The following is a 21,560-nucleotide window of genomic DNA, read 5'->3' as shown; positions in this document are numbered from 1 at the left end:
TTACCACTTCTAGGAATGATTGCAATCTACTCTACTCCTGATATTTCTATGCTTAGGTGGATTGCTTGTATAAAGTCCTTGAACCCAGAATTGAATCACATTGCAGGAAAAGATAAATCAATGGCAGATATGCTTTTAAGGGTAGATGAGGATGATATGATGAGGAAGAAGATGTGGAAATAAAATTCTACACAATTTCTCATGCAAGGTGTGATGATATATGCATTGGATCTTCACTTGAGTCATTTTCATAGGAGTTTTATGAGGATGAATGGTTGCTCATAGGTTGCTACCTGAGTACTTTACAAAAGCAAGATGATTGGATTGAATCAAAATTCAAAAGGATCATAAAGAAATCACATGAATTCTTCATGAGGGATGGATGCTTATGGAACCATCCTAAAAGAAAAGATGGGACTCCATTGCCGAGTAGTATGTGATAAGCCTACTCAGCTGAAAATTATATCAAAGAGCTTTATAAAAGCCTATATGCTCGACATTGAGGTGTATGGGCTACTTTTATCAAAGTGAAAGAAAGATATTGGTGATAAGGCATGTAAAAGGATGTGGCTGAGTTTTTGGAGTCTTGTGTGACATGCCAAATTTATTCCAATGTATGCCATTGTGATGGATTGCATCCTACATACCCATTAGCCATGCACTATAAATGGGGTGTTGATCTAGTCACAATGCCTTTAGGACTTTGGAAGATGAGATACTTGGTACTTGCACAAGAAGCATTAAGAAGAGGATGGGGTATAGGAGGGCCTCTTTATTTTCCATGACATTATGGAGGTGATTAACATTTTGAAAAATAGGTATACGCCATGTATGCAAGAATGGTGGGTGTGTAAGAGTGGTCAAAGGATGCACTTTTTCTTCCCAAAACGGAGAGGACAAGTTTATTATTTTTTACCTTCCATAACTCCCACATATGATCTTCAATTTGAGCAGAAATCCTAGATCTACAATCTATGCGTCAAGCTCTTTCCATAGCTATGCTACATGATGTGGTTTTACCCACTAGATTTTAAATTCCATTTTGGGAGGAAACTTTAAATTCAAATAAGCTGGCTGTTTTTCCTGTTTGAATTTAAAATTTTTCCTTTGAGTAATCTCTTAGTACAAAGAGTTTTACTTCCTTAAATTTCTAGATAAAGAGTCCTTTCTAGACCCCATTCTCTTCCTAATGACTTGACAAAATAAGTGGAAGGGCGTGCATTGAGGAAAAAACTACAGAATCTGTTTGTAAACTTTTGCTTGAAGATGTAATTTTCCAGTATGGCTGTGTGGGAAAGATAGTTACTCATAGAGGTGAGTTAGATGCAGATGAAGCAGGGGGTTTCTTTACGAGAATTGGCATCAAGCTAGCCCTAACAAGAGGGAAATGGGAAAAGTGAAAGAGGAAATCCTCCTATTGTCAAAGCTTTGGCTAAGGCGTGCAAAGGTAGAATGCGTGAATGGCCAAGGTTGCTACCATATGTTTTATGGACTGACCATAAAACTCATTGTTCAATGAATGGTTACATGCCTCCTGATTTGATGTATGGTCAGAAGCCAGTCATGCCAATTGAGGGTGTAGTTCCTATTTGGAACATGTTACCTTGGGAAGATTGTGTAAGTAGGGAAATCTACTTGCACTGCGTATAAAGCAATTGGAAAGAAGACAGGAAGACATGATAGACATTGCAAAAGCTCGATTGAAGGATGCAAGACTAAAGAATAAAGATAGGTTTGATAAAAGACATAGGATTTTACCAAAGCCTAGGGAAGAGGGTGATTGGGTCCTAATGTATGACAGTAGCCTTGACAACCAACACACCATGCAATTTTTTTATTCAAAAAGGTGGTTTGGTCCCTATGTTGTCCAACATGTGCATGGAAATGCTACTTATTTCTTGTGGGAGCTCGATGGAACATAGCTTAAAATTCGCATACCAGGAAAAAGAATCAACATGTTCAGGAGGAGACACGATAATGATCCTTTTGATTCACAACAAGATGCTGATGAATAACCTAATGACATTGCTACAGATGAGGATGAAGAAGCATTGGATGATCTTCTAGAATTTGCAAAAGATGCAAATGACATCCAAATATTTGTGGATCTTAATGAAGATTAAACCTACATAAGGAAAATGTTGGCACATGCCGAAGGATGTGCAGGTTTAGAGGGGGTGAGTGTCATTCCTTGGCACGTACATAGTGTGAAATAAAATTATTCACTTCACTTTTGACACTTCTCGATCCATGGAAAGAAAAGAAATAATGTACATATTGTGATATATGCTAAAGCGGCTACTACGATCGCTATAATCTAAGTTGCATTGTATGTTATACGGTGTACGTTTATAATACGTCTTATACGAGTGTATTATATGACACCCATCTTTATACGGCCATATTATACGGTGCCACATCAGCAAAAACACTGTATCATATAATTTCTCAGCATTCCGCTCGAAATATTAATTCGATCTAAATAGTAGTCCGATCAAAATATTAGTTCGATCAAAATATTAATTAGATCAAAATAAATCTGCTTATATACACTGAAATGGACTGTTTTACTCATTCCATTAATCTCCCTTCCCTCATATCACCTAAAGGTGAGCTTTACAACAAGAATAAAAATATAAAATGCTAGTAAAATTTAGCCAATTTTTTTCTACTGAAAATTTAGAGCCTGGATATATTTAATTTTTTAGGCTTTGAAGTTTTGAGTTATCTGCTCTGTGTGAAGTATATCTTACACTGAGAGGTAAGTTAAGTAAGATAGTTAATGATTACATGCCTTGTGTAGAGGAAACTCACACTTGGAGGTGATTCAAGGCACTTAAAGCTAGCAGTTATTTGCTTTGTGTTGAACTATGTTCACAAATAGTTAAAGTCAAGAGTTACTTGTTGTGTGTTGAACTATGTTCACACCTAGAAGTAACTTACTTTAGATTTATGTAATGATTGTCTGTCATGTGTAAAGTAATACTCACACTATATGACAATTTAGGTAGATTAAATAATAATTTCTCTCTTTGTGTAGAGGTATTCTCACACCTAGAGGGGATTTACAGAGTAGTGAATTTTGATTGCTTGCCATGTGTAGAGTTGCATGCACACTTGGAGGTAATTTAGATAGGGCTTTAACACTAGGTTGGTAATGAGACACTTTTATGTCCTACGACACTTTTATGTCCTGTTAAGTGACCATTTTCCTTGAATTACATCAAGAGTTTTAAAATGGATTTTGAGGTGATATCTATCTAGAAAGTTGTCTCATGAGCTGAAAAAAACTCGAGATTTTTTTGGAATATCAATTCCATCTTTAACCTTGTCCTTGCACAACATTTCACAACCTAAACTGTGTGAAAAAACGGGTCCTGTTTTTGGCTTTTTTAAACTTTTAGCAACTATACCACTCTAGAATTCATGTTTGTGAGATCTATAATGCTAGAGAACTATCTTTAGTAGTCCTCAACATGTCCTGATGCTTCTAAGGAGAAATAAATGTTAAAGTTGTAAGTTATGACCAAAGTACAAAAATTGTCAAATCCTTTTTCTTAGCCAATTTTAGCTCTTCTATGATTTTTTTGGTGGCTTTCATGATATCCGAATGCAGTTTTGATTTTCTATGTCGCATATTGTAACATAAAGCTAATATTCCTTGAGTTTTGGGGCACCTAATACCCTATTTTGCGTAGTAGACAACGATGGTTGATTTTTTCAATTATAGAAGAAAACGAAACATTCTAGTATATAAAGTATAGCTTTTTCAATATTGTTATTTTCTTGTGACAACTACATGCATTTTGTAGGTAGTAACCATACTAGTCATAAGGATCAAATTTGGCTAGATATTGAATAGTTTCTATGGGATTCTACAACTCATAATGTTGAACCTAGTTTTTTCATGTTTGCTATATTTAGCACTTCATCTTTGTCCCCAAGATTCCCCTTGGTAAGAGATGTAATATTCTTTTGACATGCTCCATGGATCCTTATGAACCTAACGGACAATAGGGAACTAAGAAAACATGCATATATTGTTTTTATTGAGTGTGCCTATAGAAACTTTGATGATAGGTTTGCAGAATGGTAAAAACTCAACTTTTTTGTACCTATTCTTTTGGCAAAACAAAAAATAGTGAGTGAGAAGCAATCATATGTTCTGATCACCAACCCATTGAAGTTAACTAGGGAATTTATCTCAAGTCCTACAAAAATCCCTAATCTTATTTCTATGCAACAAAATGTAAGAAATGACTGTTTTGATGAAAATGTACTGGTCCATCAACTTTGGAGGCTTGGTGTGACCAAAAGATGAGAAATTTTACAAGTTTCTTATTTTTTACATGTGAAGTAGGCCTTGAACTATAACCTCATGAAAGGATTTTACAAAATGAGTGGATCTACTATGGTTTTGGAGGTTTTTTTCAAAATCTTGAAAGGACACTTTTATGTCCTGTTAGGTTACCAACTTAGTGTTAAAGATATCTTGATTCGTGTAGAGTTTACTCATACTTGGAAGTTATTGAGATAGATTACGCAATTTATTTATCACGATTCAGGTGTAAAGTGAAAGCTCACACTTGAGAAAAAATCATTTTTGGTATTTATAATTTAAAGAAGTTGAAAACGTTGATGAATAAAGTAATGTACATGGTATTAGAGTTTGATTTTAGATGTGTCTTTAGTAAATAGTTCTATTTGAGTTTATAGATCTGAAGAAGATGGTGAAAGGATACAAGTGGAAGACTACATCAAAGCTGAGGTGCAAGACCTGCGGCCATAATTTTAGTGGAAATGCTCATAGGATAAAAGAACATGTTTTCAAAATTCATGGAAACGTGGCAGCTTGCAAAAAGCCCCCAAGAGGTATTGTTGAAAAATTTCCCGAGTGGGTACTCAAGGCAAAGATAGTTCTTGAGGGCCAAAAAAAGGGAGGTGCCAAAATGATGGCTCCATCTATGTCTAGGGGCATTGAGATGACACTCAAATGATCAAAACCCTCACTCAACCCCTACTTCAGGTCAAGGAGTTTGTTAGTCATTCTTTGCTAGGAATTGTAGCTCTAATTCTATTGGAAGCTATACTACTACCATAAGCCGAAGTGAAGCATGGGCTGGAGGAGAATTTGCACCAAGTGATCCTACTTTACAATAGGCATTTGGGAAACAATGGCTGCTTGAACTCCATCTTAAGTGGAATCAAGCATTTTTTCCATGTGGAATTTCGAAATCCTATCTTCAAAGAAGCTGTAATGAGCACGTCGAAGAAGGGTTTTGTGGTTCCTGATTATAAGATGCGTACACAATATTTAGATAAAGTAAAAACAACATCATAGAATATTTCACAGCACACAACTCTTGATTTGTGCCAGTGTATGTATGCAAAATTGCTCTAGAAGGTTGGACAAAGTGCTAGAAGAAACCATTGATTAATGTGATGTTGATTTGTCCAAGAGGTGCCATCTTTGTTGAAGCGATTGATACATCCTTGAAAGAAAAAACTAGTGGATATCTTGCTAGTGTTTATGAGCGTTCGATTAGAAGAGCAGGGGGTCCTAAATATGTGACAGCCATTGTCACAGATAATGCATCTAGCTACAAAGCAACTGGAAAAGCAATTGAAGCAAAGTATCCAAAGATTACATGGGTTCCATGTGGTGCTCACACTTTGAATTTTCTCTTAAAGGACTTTGGAAAAGTTCCTTCTATTAAGCAAACTCTTCTAGATGCAAACCACTTGGTGAAGTTTATAAGAGAGCATTCATTTTCTTCCACTTTGTTTAGAACAAAGTCCCCAACAAAAAAATTACAGATTTTTTGTGTCATCTGTTTTGCAACAACATATTACGTTCTCTCCACATTGCAGCAAGTAAAAGAAGCCCTTATTGAAACAGTGGCAGATAGAAGATGGGACATTTGGCTTGTTAAATATCCCAAGTATGAACCTGCTGCTTCCAAATGATATCAACTTGTAAACTCTCCTATTTTTTGGAGAAATGTAGACAAAATAGTTATTGTCACAGAACCTTTCACTCATCTGATACGATTAGTGGACAAAGAAGCGTCTATCTTTGGACAGGTTTACTAGTACATGCATGAAGCCACTCTCAAGTTAAAAGATAGTACATCTTATGCAGGAAAAGAGAAAGCCATGATGATAACATTTGTCAAAAGACCATGGGAGCAGTTGCATACTCCTTTACATGGAGCAGGTTTTGTCTTGGATCCCAAGTTCCAGATGCATGATCAATCTTCAAACAATGAAGTGATCAGTGATTTCAAGAAAGTGTGCGCTCAACTATTAGGCAATGTGGATGGACAAGTGGCATACACACAGAAGACGGCATATACTAGTAGAGAGGGGACTTTTGGGGATCCTTGGCATATAGATGCTATCAAGACGATGAGCACACCAATTTGGTGGAAAGAGTATAGTGGAGAAAAAGTGAAACTTCAACACGTGGCAGTGAGAGTATTTTCTATTGCCACCTCAAGTGGTATCTATGAAAGAAACTGGTCTTCATTCACTTTCGTGCATACTAAAAAATAAAATCGATTAAGTCCTAAACGAGCTGCAGACTTGGTGTATGTCTTTTGTAACATGCAACTTATGCATAAGCCTGTGAATTTAGGCACAGGTGCCACAGAAGAAAGCTTTGGGTGCTTCCAAACACACGAAGCAGTTGAAAATGAGCTCAACTCGATGATGAAATGGAATGGAACCTGGAAGATATTGATCCGGAATGTTCAGATGTCGAAGAAATTGATGACATGGTGCGTGTGATTGAGGGGATGGGTGAGCTGTAAAGTTTGTACTATATTCTCAATTAATTTTGCAATGTGGAAGTTATGTGTAGTTTAGCTTTACAATCCATACCTTCTCTCTCTCTGTCTCTCTCTCTCTCTCTCTCTCTCTCTCTCTCTCTTCCTCTCTCACTATCTCTCTTTCTCTTCCATCTTCTCTCTATCATTGTTAAAAAGAGGGTAGAAGAGAGAACATAGCTTACACAATTGCAACAACATCTGTCACATCCATTTGTTCCAACAAATATGGATTTACATACCAAAATTACAAATCTTGAGATTTAAGATACAAAAAGAGCTATGTATTGTTTGGGAGATTTAATTGAAATCATGGGCTTGTTCTCCAAAGCAATCAGACACAAAAATTTTTGAATTTCCAACTGAATCACTTGGACCGGCATTGTCCATCTAACAGGCCCATACCTTGCCACATACCATGCCAACTTTCTTTCTAGCTTTGCTATACTAGCACGCAGCATGGATGGGGTCTCTCCTTGACTTGCCAAATCCACACCTTGGGTTGCTAGCTGTTCAATAACTGCGATTTCTTCGTGCAAATATGTGTAATCTCTCTTGCAAGGAGGGTCTTCTTGATTAGCTTCTTGTGCATGAATCTTCTCGACTAGGCGCCCTTTCCCAACACCTCATGTAGTGGGATGATTGTTCCAATCAACTTTGAGCCGCAATACATAGTAGCAATAACATTGCTGCACAAATTAAATTGCCACTTGATTATTATTTGGTGCCAATCTGTACACTTGGATAAATCTTCCAAGGATATTTTGTGTGAGGACAGTGTGTTGCAGATCTGAAACCTTCAAGGGAGCAAAAGCCTTAGCATTTCCATTGACTCGAAATAATGTGTAGTGTAGGAAGTGATTCGGGCATAGCTGTCTGCATTGCGTGTAATTCAGTGACTCCCTTTGAAGTTCTGATTTGTCTTGTTGGGTTGCAGCCAAAGCGCTGAGATCTCCTTGAGCCACCCGAATCTCTTCCTCTTTGTAATTTTTTTGAGCCAATGCATGATTAAGCAAAGGATCATTAGGCTGTTCAGCGTTCTGGTTGGGTGCAATATCTTCCATAACTGTAATGCAAAATAATAAACTTTATCGAGACAGGTCTAAGCACTTGAAAAAGAGATATGGTTTAGAAAATTGAGCGATCTAACTTGAAATACTTTAAAACTTCAACTTGAAGATCTTTAAGAACATTGCACACATGACACCACACATTGCACATGTGACACCATTAATGCCAAAATAGTTGATTACTGGTTTAATGATCAATAGGTCTGAAGCCAGATTTGGTTACAATATGATAGCCAACATTATCGCTTCCATTCAAACAAAGGCTTGAATCCCATATCTTAGGTCTATCTAAGGGATTGGGAGATTTTCCCTTAGCAAGATGTTTGCTTACATTGCACAAAAATTTGCGCTTGAGAACCTCGGTGGGTTTTCGAATACATGCAAGAAAGTGCATAAGAATATACAAGAGAATATATATATAAGATGCCTTGGTGAATGGAGGAGGATTGGTGCTGATATTTTTAGGGGAAGTCCATGGATAATCTTGCTCAAATTGAGCTCTACATTGAGGGGTGACATTTGGCAGGTTGGGAAATGTTGCCAAAGTGTTTGATGGTGTACTTTGTCCCCAGTCTACAATGCCAACATACACTCCTCACTCGTCAGAATGGAGTAGAATATTTCTAGTGTGTAGATCATTGTGAATAAATGCGTGACTATGCACGAATTTAATCATCTGCAGAAGAGTATTGCAGATTGGCAAAATGTTGTCTGTGAACTGTTGTACAACTTCAAACGTGTGAGAAACTCTTTGATTGCAGGTTTGCTTCCATTGTGATGACATGCCTGAATCCACTACTCAAGATGACCTCCATTCCAAAGCTTGAAAATCAACATAGGTCTTTTGCTATACCTAACAAGAGCACGGGGAAATATCATGCCATAATGCTAAAACAATTGTAGCAGTTGCCTCCTCTAGCACAATTTGCAATGTTGGCTTGCTTCCTATTTGGTCTTTGTATATCTTTGCCACAAAGACATGATCTTTGAAGAGAGGATGAGCCACTCACGATACTTGTTTCACATTTGCAAAACCTCCCTCACCTAATTGGGGTGCTTGCAAGTGAAAAAAGGAATGCTCCCCAAGTAAGTGTAGGATAGGAGGACACATCATATCATCCAGGTTTATAGCGGAGGACTGAGCACTTGATGGAGGAGGTACATCCTCTTCTATCCTAGGACGTTTTAAAGAGCCTTCGATCTTATCTTTGCTCTTTAATTCTGAATGTAGCTGTGCTACAAGCTGCATTCGCTCTTTGATTCTAGGTTTGGTTTTGATTTCTGGATGAAACATACTTTCAAAACTTGTAGTGAGTTGGCCTAATAATTGCTTTACTGTGTTATGCATCACTCCATTAGTGCAAAGAGCGGGGTCAAACAAAACTGGGAATCTAGTGCACAGCTTCAGCCAACAATGTTCCACAAGTTCAATCACAAAATCATAGAACTTTGCCTACAATGGATCAAATGCTCGTCACAAATGATCATCTCAAGCTCCATAAAGAGACAAAATAAGAGCATCACTAACAATTTTGCAATGCTGACGTGTTAACTTTGTCTCTACCATGATTGAAGCCTGAAAATACATGAAGGAAATATAAGTAAGGTAAATCTAGAATAGATAAAATTTTAACATATATGATTGTCAATAGATCTAAACAAAAACATTTCATGCACAATAATAACCTCCAGTAATGAAAGATCTAAACATTTCATGCATCATAATAACAATAGTAATGAAAGACACGATGGTCAAAGCATTCAGGATTGAAGAATGTAAAATATATATCTTCTCCCTATAGTGCAATACGGGGTCAGCAGCAACTTGCGATTAAGAATTCATTAAATCCAATCTCTTTGCAATACGACGTGATGGTCAGCAACAACAAAGAACAATGGATTTAAACACTCAAAACCTCTCCCTGTAGTGCGACACGGTGGTCTGCAACAACCAAAGACGAGGAAGCTATTGAATCCAATCTCCTTGCAGTGTGACATGATGGTCAACAACAACCAAGAACGATGGATTTAAAAATCCTAAACCTCTCCCTGCAGTGCGACACTATGGCCAGCAACAACTAGAGACGAGGAATCTATTGAATCCAATCTCCTTGTAGTGCGACATGATGGTCAGTAGCAACCAAGGACAATCCATTTGGAAACCCTAAACCCCTCTCTGTAGTGTGACATGGTAGTCAGCAACAACCAGAGACGAGAAATCTACTAAACCCAATCTCCTTGCAGTGTGACACAATGGTCAGCAACAACCAAGGACGATGGATTTAAAATCCTAAACCCCTCCCTCTAGTGCGACACGATGGTTAGCAACAATGAGAGATGAAGAATCTATTAAATACAATCTCCTTGTAGTGCGACGTGATGGTGAGCAACAACCAAGGGCGGTGGTCAGCAACAACCAAAGACGAGGAATCTATTTTTGTAAATCCAATCTTCTAATCGTGCACCACAATGGTCAACAATAACTAGAAAGAAAAGATGCATGATAGCTAACTCCTCTTTGTAGTGCAACTTGGTGGTCATCAACAACCAGGGACAAAAAGTCTAATTGTACAACCTAAGCTACTCCCTGAAGTGCGACACGCAGGTCAACAACAGTCAAGGACGAAGCGTCTAAAGTCTAACCCCCCTTGCAATGTGTCAGGAGGATCAACAAAGCCAAGGACGGGTGTCTAAACCTGCAGACTAACACTGAGGTGTGAGCAAAGCACCACATAAACAGCGCTAGTAAAAAAAAAAAAACAAACTAACACTGAGGTGCGAGCAAAGCTCCACAACAACAATGTTAGCAAAATGACTGCAAAAAAAAAGAAAAAAACACTATAAGAAAAATCACTCGCTCTGTGGCTCATTGTGGATGTGTTGTGCTCACTGTCTACTGCTCTCTCTAAAGCTCCACCAACTCTATCTCTATCTCTCTAGCAATCACAGTCGCAACAATTCATTGGAACTGCCGCGCCGCCCTTTTTTTATAAGTATAATTATATTTCTATCAAACTATAATTCGATCGAGATATAGCTCGATTGAAATATACTCTGATCAAAATATTTTTTATTTGGATATGCATGTATAAAATGGATATACAGCGTATAAATCTATAATATACATACACTTTATAGTATACGAGCGTATAAATGCAACTTAGGCTATAATGTGCATACCTATCTGGGGATCGTGGCCCTAAAGGTGGCGCCTTTACGTGATTTCCCACTTGATAAGATTGCTAATCTGGTTTGATAATGTACATATTCCAAGTGTTTCATGGTGGCACACTCATCTCACCTATAAAGACTCATAAGGGTAAAAACTACCAAAAATAGCAGCTAACAAGTGCCGTGCAGAATTGCATGGATAGTGACCCAAAATGATATATTGATGAAAAATGATGCATATCTATTCCTTTTGTGCTTATGTGACTGATCCCATAAATCTAGGGACTTTTTTTACTCTGTTTGGGATTTTTCGCATCAAAAATGGTATTTTTTGTGTAAAAAACGAGCTGCAAATATCCTAGTTTCGGTCCAAAGTGGAAAAATGGCCGAAAAAATTACACATCAGCTAGGGAGAGAGGGTTGATTTCTAAAAAAAACCCTGCAATTTTTTACTACTGTGCAATAGCTTCCATGGTTGCCCAATCTATGTGTGATGCAGTCTCGTCTCTTCGCAACCTTGAATCTCAGCTTGTGAGGGAGTGAATTACGGTTTTGCCTTATCAAAATGGTGTGCGGGCTTCAACTTAGAATCTCTCAAATCTTTGAGAAATAAAAAAATCATCGTCGCAAATGTGGAAGCTCGTGCATTCCTTTCAGTTGTTTGATGTTACGACTATGTAATTGGGGGCAAGGCTATTGATTGATATTTGTGCTTGTATGAGCATTGAGGTTTCATGGATGAAACTTTAGTGTTTTTAAATGGTCTTTTCAAGTGAGATTGAATGTGAATTAGGGATTCTCCAATCATAATCTCAACTATAAAAACAAGAAAATTCCAAGCACGATAGGAAAGAAGGTTTGTGACTTTTCTGTCACAAACGCTCTTAGATTTGCAGTCAACCTTAGAAAGAGGGTTGGTGATTTTACATTAAAAAAATTTCTTAAACTGTTTATGACTCTCATCATGAACTCTCATAGCTAGAGGTCCTGCACCTTCCCACTTTTAAGTCTCCCACTTTCACTAGGGTCTCGGTAGCTGCTCTTGTCTAATGACTCTTAGAGTAATAAGTCCTTTGAGTGGTATTGTATTCATCTTAGTCACCCAAGAAATGAACTTGGTTTACTTCTCTTGTAGACTTGTAACATTCAATAACATTTCATTGCTTTGTTTACCATAAACATGTACACATTATGCATTTCAAATTCCTATACACAAATAGACTCAGTAAGAGATTGTTGCTTTCTCTTGATAATGTCGATTATTTCTTTATGGAACTCTTGATTTGCTATGCCAAGCACCTTACCCAAAGTAAATTATTCAAAATCCTCTCTTCCATTTTTCTTTTTGAGATTTGTTTTTGTCTCTATATTGGAGCTTGTAAGATGATACATCTTATCCAAATTATTATCCACTCTTTTTTGTTTAATAGGCTCCACCTTCAACCCATGAACGGTTGCCTCAACCATTGAGATGACATGTAGACCTAGGAGCCATGTCCTCAAATAGCTTATTCATCCCTCCTTTGCCAAATTCCTTCCCAAAGGCTTACCTATTTCACTTAAGTGAATCTTGCCTCTTTAAAGAAAAAAATATCCTTCATCAAAGCATCTTTGAACCTTTCACAATCCTTCCTTTCATGGTTACTACCATCACACCGTATGCACCTGTGTACAAATCCTTCTCTATTTTTAGGTGTTTGCATTGTAGATTGGCTTGATCGTTCTCTTTTAACGTTGCAATTGTTAAACTTCAAATCTTGCATTGCCTTGACAACATCATCTAAGCTGGATTTTTCCCTCTTTGGTACCACAAAAATAACCTTTTTAAAACTCTAATGAATGATTGGGGCTTGAGTAGGTTTGACTATAATCTTGTCTCTTTGTCATTTTTGCTTAGCTAGCACCCATGCTCACTTCCAATTCCCATTTTATAGGCTCATTGATCTGAAGAATCACAACTAGCTAAAAACTTTATACTATCTCTACTACGGGTACTCAATGTACCTCCATATCCTTTACATAGCCACAAAAATACTTTGTTACATAATTACCATCAGATTGGTCCAACTTATTCACCCTCGATTGAAGGAAATTTTTTGAAGAAAGTTCTTTATTTTAAGAGCTTGTTTATGCTACATAAATATAACAGAGGCTATAAAATTCTACATTGCAATTGGATCAAGTTTCATCCCATATTGCTTTTGTTTCTCTATAAATTTAAAGTTTTTTGTTGAGACCTTCAATTAAGATTCCATTCCATCACCCTAGCCCATTCACGTTGGGTTCACCAAAAATGTGCTAGAAAGTTTGCCAAACAATGAGCAAATATTTTTGAGCGAGTCAAAAACCGAGCAACTTGCTCCCAAATATAGAACTCTATGTGTGTGTGTGTGTGTGTGTGTGTGTGTGTGTGTGTGTGTGTGTGTGTGTGTGTGTGTGTGTGTGTGTGTGTGTATGTGTGTGTGTGTGTGTGTGTGCGTGTGTGTGTGTGTGTGTGTGTGTGTGTGTGTGTGTGTGTGAGAGAGAGAGAGAGAGAGAGAGAGAGAGAGAGAGAGAGAGAGAGAGAGAGAGAGAGAGAGAGATGTGACTCCAATCGGATAAGATGGCTTGATGCATACTTGAGTATTGATTCATTTGCATGAACAAGAAAGAGGGGGTTTAGGGCATACATTGTCGAGAGGCATTGCGGGAGGAAGATGGTGACTAATTTGATAGAGGCATGTTGTCACTTCATCCAAATGCACAATGAAGTCATTGGCACACACCACGTTGCTTGGATTAGAGAAGCAAGAAGCAAATTCTAGAACCAACCAAAACCCAATGTAAAATATTGCAAAGATTGGATGCTACCAACACTGCCAATATGCAATCCCATAGTATTCCAGAATAATTGTAAAACATGTCCAAATAGATTAGAATGCATCACAATATGGGGTAAGAACTGTATTCATTCCCACTTCCTCCTCCATATTCCAAGATGTAGATTGTCTTCTTTAGACTATTTTTCCACAAAGGAATAATGAAGAGGGTATCATTGGCATCGCATGCATCCATTCAATGAAAAATTTGTGTTCCTCTTTGGATCCACCTTTTAGGATGGGCACAAAAACCTCTCTTGTTCCATCTTCTTTGGATTCACCTTTGAGGACGATCAACACTCCATTAAAAACCTCAATTGTTTCATCCTCTTGTGAGTGTGCTTTCAAGCATCACTTTAGAAGAAAATGCAACAATCTATTGAGAAATAAGTTGCTCTATTGTGGCGAGTTTAAAGAAGAGAACTGCTGCTTATCTCACCTAGGTGGTCAGCAAAGCAATAACATAATTAATACATTTGGATGGAAACTCGAGTTGACATTTTGGTCAATACTCCCCTAACAACCAATCTTGTGTGAATGCAAATGACATGCTAAGATGACTTGACTTGCAGGCTTGATTTTTGACAAGAAATATATCTGCTTTGGATATTTTGTATGGGTTAAAAGTGAGTTTCCCTTTTAAAAGTGTTCGAGAAAAGTGTGCCTCAGCTTAGCCATGGGCCGGTTGAGAAATCAAAACAATCAGTTGAAGGGAGGTGAGAAGAAGAAAATACGTTTGAAAAATCTAAGAAAATAGTGTTAAATTACAAAAAAATCCCGTATTTTTTAAAAGTTTCCCTCTTTTACTGTACCTTGAAGAAATTTTTGTATTTAATATGTTCATAAAATTGATTTTTCTCTTCCTCAAATTTGATTGGAAAAGGGGCCAAAAAACATTCATCCCCAATCCCCAATGTTTACTAAGGTTAATCGTTGTTGACCACTCGGTCAACAACACAACATAGCTCAAGTTTCGTACCAAAGTCTTATCTTTTGAGAGTTATGAAATGTTGCGGATTATGGCTATAAACGTCATTTGTAATGATTAGTTATTCTAGTTTCACAAGCCGAGGTGCAATGGCACTTCCAGATTGTAAATACAAAGCCATTTGACCCTTTCAACCCCATTTTTGGTTAAACCTAAGGTAGCCTTAGTATATAAGGTACCTACGTCATTTTGTAAGAGGACTTTTAATCATAATCAAACTTTAGCAGTGCCGTCTACTGTGTGTGAGAGAGAAAGAGAGTGAGCGTGAGCTTCATCCTCTTGCTACGCCCGGCTCTCTCAACACATTGGAGGTCCGACCGCACCATTGCTGTAGGCTCGAGGAGAGCTACATGACAACGCCAAGCATTCCATGCGAGACGAAGCGCACACACTTACGCATCTACCAGCTATTTGTGGCCGTAAGTGTATCAAACGATGTCTGTTTTCTGCGTGCTAGTAGTCTATAGAATTGTGGCGACATAAGCTTGTTAGGAAATAAGACGTAGATAAATAGAAAATTGAGTAGATTACTTAATGGAGAGAGACAGATTTATATACACGAGATTATAGAGTAGAGAGAGAGAGAGAGTACACACGATATACGTGGTTCACCCAATGTGGGCTACGTCCACGGGAAAGCAGCCACTCAATGGCTTTAGTACTTCAAAACAAGAAGTAGTTTACAAAGGGATTATACCCTTAATGGAGCTCCCGCCTTGCTTCACTCTCACCACCTCACACTCACCTTGTTGCATCAACTTCACACTATGAAATGTGTGTAGAAATGGCCTCCTTTTATAGGCCAAAAGGGATGCCTCTCTTATGAGAGACAGCCATGTGTAGCCGCCCTTGTGCGAATAAGTCCAAATCGGACCCTCCAATCCGCCCATGTGTGGCCGCCCTTGAGAAGACAAGTCCGCTTTTGAATTCGGCCACCGGTCATTGAATTCGGCCACCGACCACCGGCCATTGACTTCCGACCACCAGCCACCGACCATTGACTTCCGACCACCGGCCATTGACTACCGGCCACCGGCCAACCGACCGGTTGTTTTCCGACTACTTTCTGGCCGCCATCCGGCCATAATATTCCGGCGAAAAAAAAGTCTCGGGGGCGTCCATGAAAATTTTGGTTTCCGGTGAGTGATTTTCCTTCACGCACGATGGCTTCTCCTCAGAATGGGGGCCTTACAAATGTGCGCTTTTACCACAGAAAATTACAAGGGTAAATCAGGCTCCATACTTAACAATCTCCCACTTGGAGACTGATCTCCAAACCAAACCTGTGACTGCTTTCCATTCTGGCTTCTTATCCTTGAATGCCGATTGAAGATGAGCAAAAGCTCAACTTCTCCTTGTTGACCACCTTTGTAAACATGTCTGCAGGATTTTCACTTGTATGCACCTTTCTTAGCTTTAGTTGTCCTTCTTCCAAAAGAGTGCGTATGAAGTGATATCTCACCTCAATGTGCTTTGTCCTTGAATGAAAGGCTGAGTTCTTCGCAAGATGGATAGCCCTTTGGCTATCACTGTACAAGGCACAATTGTCTTGTTTGAATCCAAGCTCTTCTAAGAATCTGTGAAGCCACATAATTTCTTTGCTTTCCTCCGTCATTGCTACATACTCTGCTTCCGTGGTAGAAAGTGAAACCACTTTCCGCAGCTTTGAAGCCCAGCTTACTGCTGTGCCTCCAACCGTGAACACATAGCCAGTAGTGCTCCTTCAAGTATCTTTGTCACCTGCCATATCTGCATCGGCATACCCTTCTAGAAAAATATCAGTTCCTCCAAAATACAAAGCATTTGTTGTTGTCCCTTTTAGATACCTAAGTATCCACTTCAGAGCTTGCCAATGCTCTTTACCTGGGTTGTCCATGAACCTACTCACAACTCCCACTGCATGTGCAATGTCTGGCCTTGTCCAGACCATAGCATACATTAGAGAACCTACCGCTGCAGCATATGGAACTTTAGACATATAGGCTATCTCATCTTGTGTATTTGGACACATATCCTTCGTTAGTTTAAAATGACCATCCAAAGGTGTAGAAACTGGTTTTGCATTTTGCATTGCAAACCTTTCTAGTACCTTCTTGATGTAATCTTCTTGAGATAGCTTTATTGTCTTCTTCGTCCTGTCCCTTGATATTTTCATACCAAGTATCCTCTTTGCAGCACCTAAATCTTTCATTGAAAAAGATTTGGACAGCTCCTCTTTTAGGTCTTTGATGTCCTGCATGTTAGCACTTGCAATCAACATGTCATCAACATACAACATTAGGATGATGAATTTCCCATCTCCCAAATTCTTCGTGTAGACGCAGTGATCCGAGTTGCATCTTGTGAATCCATGATCCAACATCCATCGATCAAACTTCAAGTACCATTGTCTTGATGCTTGCTTTAAACCATACAAGCTCTTCTTTAATCTGCAAACCATTTTCTCCTTACCTTTTACTTCATACCCCTTTGGTTGAAGCATGTAGATTTCCTTCTCTAAGTCACCGTGAGGGAATGCCGTATTTACATCCATTTGCTCGAGATTTAGATCATGAGCAGCCACAAGGCTTAAGACAAGCCTAATTGAGTTCATTTTTACAACAGGAGAAAATATTTCATTGAAGTCAATACCTTTCTTTTGAGAAAAACCTTTTACCACAAGCCTAGACTTGTACCTTTTCTTCCCACCTTCTTCTTCCTTTATCTTGTACACCCATTTGTTTTGAAGTGCCCGCTTACCTTTAGGCAACTCAACCAACTCCCATGTTTGGTTGTGATATAGTGAGTCCATCTCCACTTGCATGCTCTTCGTCCATTCTTCTTTGGATTCATGTTGCATAGCTTCTTCATATGATTCCGGCTCTCCAGAATCTGAGATCAAGAGATGGTTGAAGGAAGGAACAAACCTTTCTGGAGGTCTACTTGCTCTTGTAGATCTTCGGGGAATAGGTTGAGGCTCCTCATTTGGTTGACGTTGTTGCACATTGTCACCGTTTGCAGTCCTTGAGTCTTCACCGTCCTCAAGCTCCATGTACTCATCACCTATTTCTTTTGTTTGTTTTCTTTCCAAGTAATCTTTGTACATATTTTGTTCGTTAAAAATTACATCCCTACTCCTTAAGATTTTACCATCTTCAGGATTCCATAGGCGATACCCAAAGTCTCCTTCTCCATAGCCAATGAAGAAACACTTTTTGGACTTTGCATCTAACTTTGAGCTTAGGCTTCTATCTATGTGCATGAAAGCCTCACACCCAAACACTTTGAGAAGTGCATAACTCACCGGTTTACCTGTCCATGCCTCTTCTGGAACTCCCCCATCCAATGCCGTTGAGGGTGACCGATTGATTAAGTACACAGACGTACTTACAGCTTCTGCCCAAAGCTCAAGCGGTAGGCCTGCATGTAGCCGCATGCTTCGTGCTCGTTCCATGATTTTCCTATTCATCCTTTCTGAAATCCCATTTTGTTGAGGTGTCCTTGGGGTTGTCCTTTGCCTCTGAATGCCATTGCTAGCACAAAAGCTTTCAAAAGCTTGGCTGCAATATTCGCCTCCATTGTCGGATGTGAGGCATTTAACCTTGGTACCTGTTTCATTCTCCACAAAGGCTTTCCACCTTTGAAATATGGAAAATACATCGGATTTATTCTTCATGACATAAACCCATGTTTTTCTAGTCGCATCGTCCATGAATGTTACATAGTACAATGAGCCACCAAGTAATAGTGTACTTGCAGGACCCCAAACATTAGAATGAACCAACTCAAGTTTTTTTATTTTTTCTTTCATTTCCTGATTTTTGAAATTTTACCATCTTTTGTTTACCATAAACACAATCTTCACAGAACTCTAAGTCCACTTCTTTCAAACCTGGTAGAAGCTCCTTTGTTTGAAGGATTTGCATTCCTTTGGCACTCATATGCCCAAGTCGGTAGTGCCACACCGCACTATCAACTTCTGTAGTTGCTGCACAAGATGAAGGTTGCGTGCTAACAGTACACAAGTAAAGTGTACCAACGTTTTCACCCTTGGCAACCACCAAATATCCCTTTGAGATCTTCCACCGTTTGTTTCCGAATGCAATGTTGTGACCTTCATCGTCCAATTGTCCTGTAGAGATCAAATTTTTGCGAAGAGAAGGAACATGCCTAACATCTTTAAGCTTGCATTCATTTCCGTTAGCAGTTTTGACAGAAACTGTACCTTTGCCGACAATCTCACAAGCTTCATCATCTCCCAAGTATACATACCCAAAATTACCTTTGGTGTAGTCTTGGAAATGTTGCTTGTTTGGTGTCGCATGGAATGAAGCCCCGGAATCTACTATCCAGGAATTAGACACATTGTCTAATGAGAGAATTAGAGCATCTTGCTCTACTTTACCTGCCACATTGGCCTCTGATGTTGGCTTGTTGTCTTGAGACTCTGTCTCCTTCTTCTTCTTGGACCAGCAATCCTTCTTGACGTGGCCCTTCTTGCCGCAGTTCCAACATTCAAGAACTGACTTTGTGCGTGACTTGCTCCGCCTTGAGCGATCACGACCCTTTTGGTTTTTGAACCTCTCCTTAAGCCTTCCTCTTGTTTCCACTGATAGTGCAGCACTTGATGATTCTCCTGTGCTTCTCCTTCGCATTTCCTCGCTTAGGAGAACACCCACAACATCATCAAACTTAAGAGTATTTGTGCCAGAGATAGAATTACTTACAGCCATCACAAGGCTGTCCCAACTATCCGGTAGAGATGATAGTATAAGGAGAGCTCGCACTTCGTCATCGAAATTGATTTTCACTGATCGAAGTTGACTTATGTTTGTGTTAAAGTCATTTAGGTGTTTTGCAACTGAACCATTCTCTGCCATCTTTAGATTGAACAAGCGCTTCATAAGAAATACCTTATTGGACGCCGATGGTTTCTCGTAGAAGTCGTCAAGTGACTTCATCAAGTCCTCCGTGGTCTTCATCTCCGAAACATTGAAGGCCACCGTTGACGCCAAGGTTAACCGGATTGTTCCCAGTGCCTTTCGATCAAGGACAATCCATGCTTCATCTGCCATTGTTGCGGGCTTCTTCGCAAGACCGCCTAGTGGCAAATAGAGGTCCGTCTAGTAGAGATAGTCTTCAATCTGCATCTTCCAATGTTGGTAGTTTTTGCCGTTGAACTTCTCAATCTTGAGCTTCCCTTCCTCCGCCATAACTCCCACTCAATTCAAGGAATCCTTTCCTTGAGATAATTTAGCTACGAGCAAACCTTGCTCTGATACCAGTTGTTAGGAAATAAGACGTAGCTAAATAGATAATTGAGTAGATTACTTAATGGAGAGAGACAGATTTATATACACGAGATTATAGAGTAGAGAGAGAGAGAGAGAGAGTACACACAATATACATGGTTCACCCAATGTGGGCTACGTCCATGGGAGTCAAAACAAGAAGTAGTTTACAAAGGGATTATACCCTTAATGGAGCTCCCGCCTTGCTTCACTCTCACCACCTCACACTCACCTTGTTGCATCAACTTCACACTATGAAATGTGTGTAGAAATGGCCTCCTTTTATAGGCCAAAAGGGCTGCCCTCTCTTATGAGAGACAGCCATGTGTAGCCGCCCTTGTGCGAATAAGTCCAAATCGGACCCTCCAATCCGCCCATGTGTGGCCGCCCTTGAGAAGACAAGTCCGCTTTTGAATTCGGCCACCGGTCATTGAATTCGGCCACCGGACACCGGCCATTGACTTCCGACCACCGGCCATTGACTACCGGCCACCGGCCAACCGACCGGTTGTTTTCCGACAACTTTCCGGCCGCCGTCCGGCCATAATATTCCGGCGAAAAAAAAGTCTCGGGGGCCTCCGCCCCCGAGGCCTTTAAAGTTGCCCCTGATTCTTGTTCGTGAAAATTTTGGTTTCCGGTGAGTGATTTTCCTTCACGCACGATGGCTTCTCCTCATAATGGGGGCCTTACAAATGTGCGCTTTTACCACAGAAAATTACAAGGGTAAATCAGGCTCCATACTTAACAAAGCTATGCATAGGTACTCATAAATTTCAGTTTCGGGCACTTTCAAAATTCTGTTTTGTCATCCTACGTGTTTTCCGCGGATGGGTTTAGAGTGAGGGTTTTGAGTGTAGAAGCTTAGGGACATGTGTATCCTAGTGATGGGATGGTGGTCCTTAAGTTTCCTACGAATTTGGCATGATTAGGCGAGTTACCTTCCGTATGTGTGTATGTGGCTAGGTGGTGTAGTTGAGGGTAGTGAAGTTCTTGATTGTGGTATAGTTGGCCTTCTAGAGTGTTGTATGTGTAGGATGGTCTCAGCCTGATGAGCTTAAGAGATTTCCATTGTGTGCCTATCGTGTCATCTGTGTCCTCGATTGAAATTATGTTGATCTAGGTAGTGTTTGCATGCACTTCATGCGTGTGTGAGTCTCCCCGTCCAACATTGGCGCCGCTCTCGGGGACGCAAGGACCTAAGTAGGTTTCCTACTAACACTCGTGTGATGGTTTCTTGATTTAGTTTCGGCTAAAGAAAGCGTTTTTCTTAAGTGTATCCGGAAGAGGATATTCCGCGATCAAGTGGATAGCCAGGAAGCCTGTGTCTTGCCGAGGGTCTGCGACTAGATAGGTTTAGTTAGGATCTGTGGATTAGA

The sequence above is a fragment of the Adiantum capillus-veneris genome, chromosome 12, assembly GCF_014529385.1.
Source record: "Adiantum capillus-veneris isolate H3 chromosome 12, ASM1452938v2, whole genome shotgun sequence".
NCBI lineage: Eukaryota > Viridiplantae > Streptophyta > Polypodiopsida > Polypodiales > Pteridaceae > Adiantum > Adiantum capillus-veneris.
Note: the sequence above shows the minus strand (reverse complement) of the source record.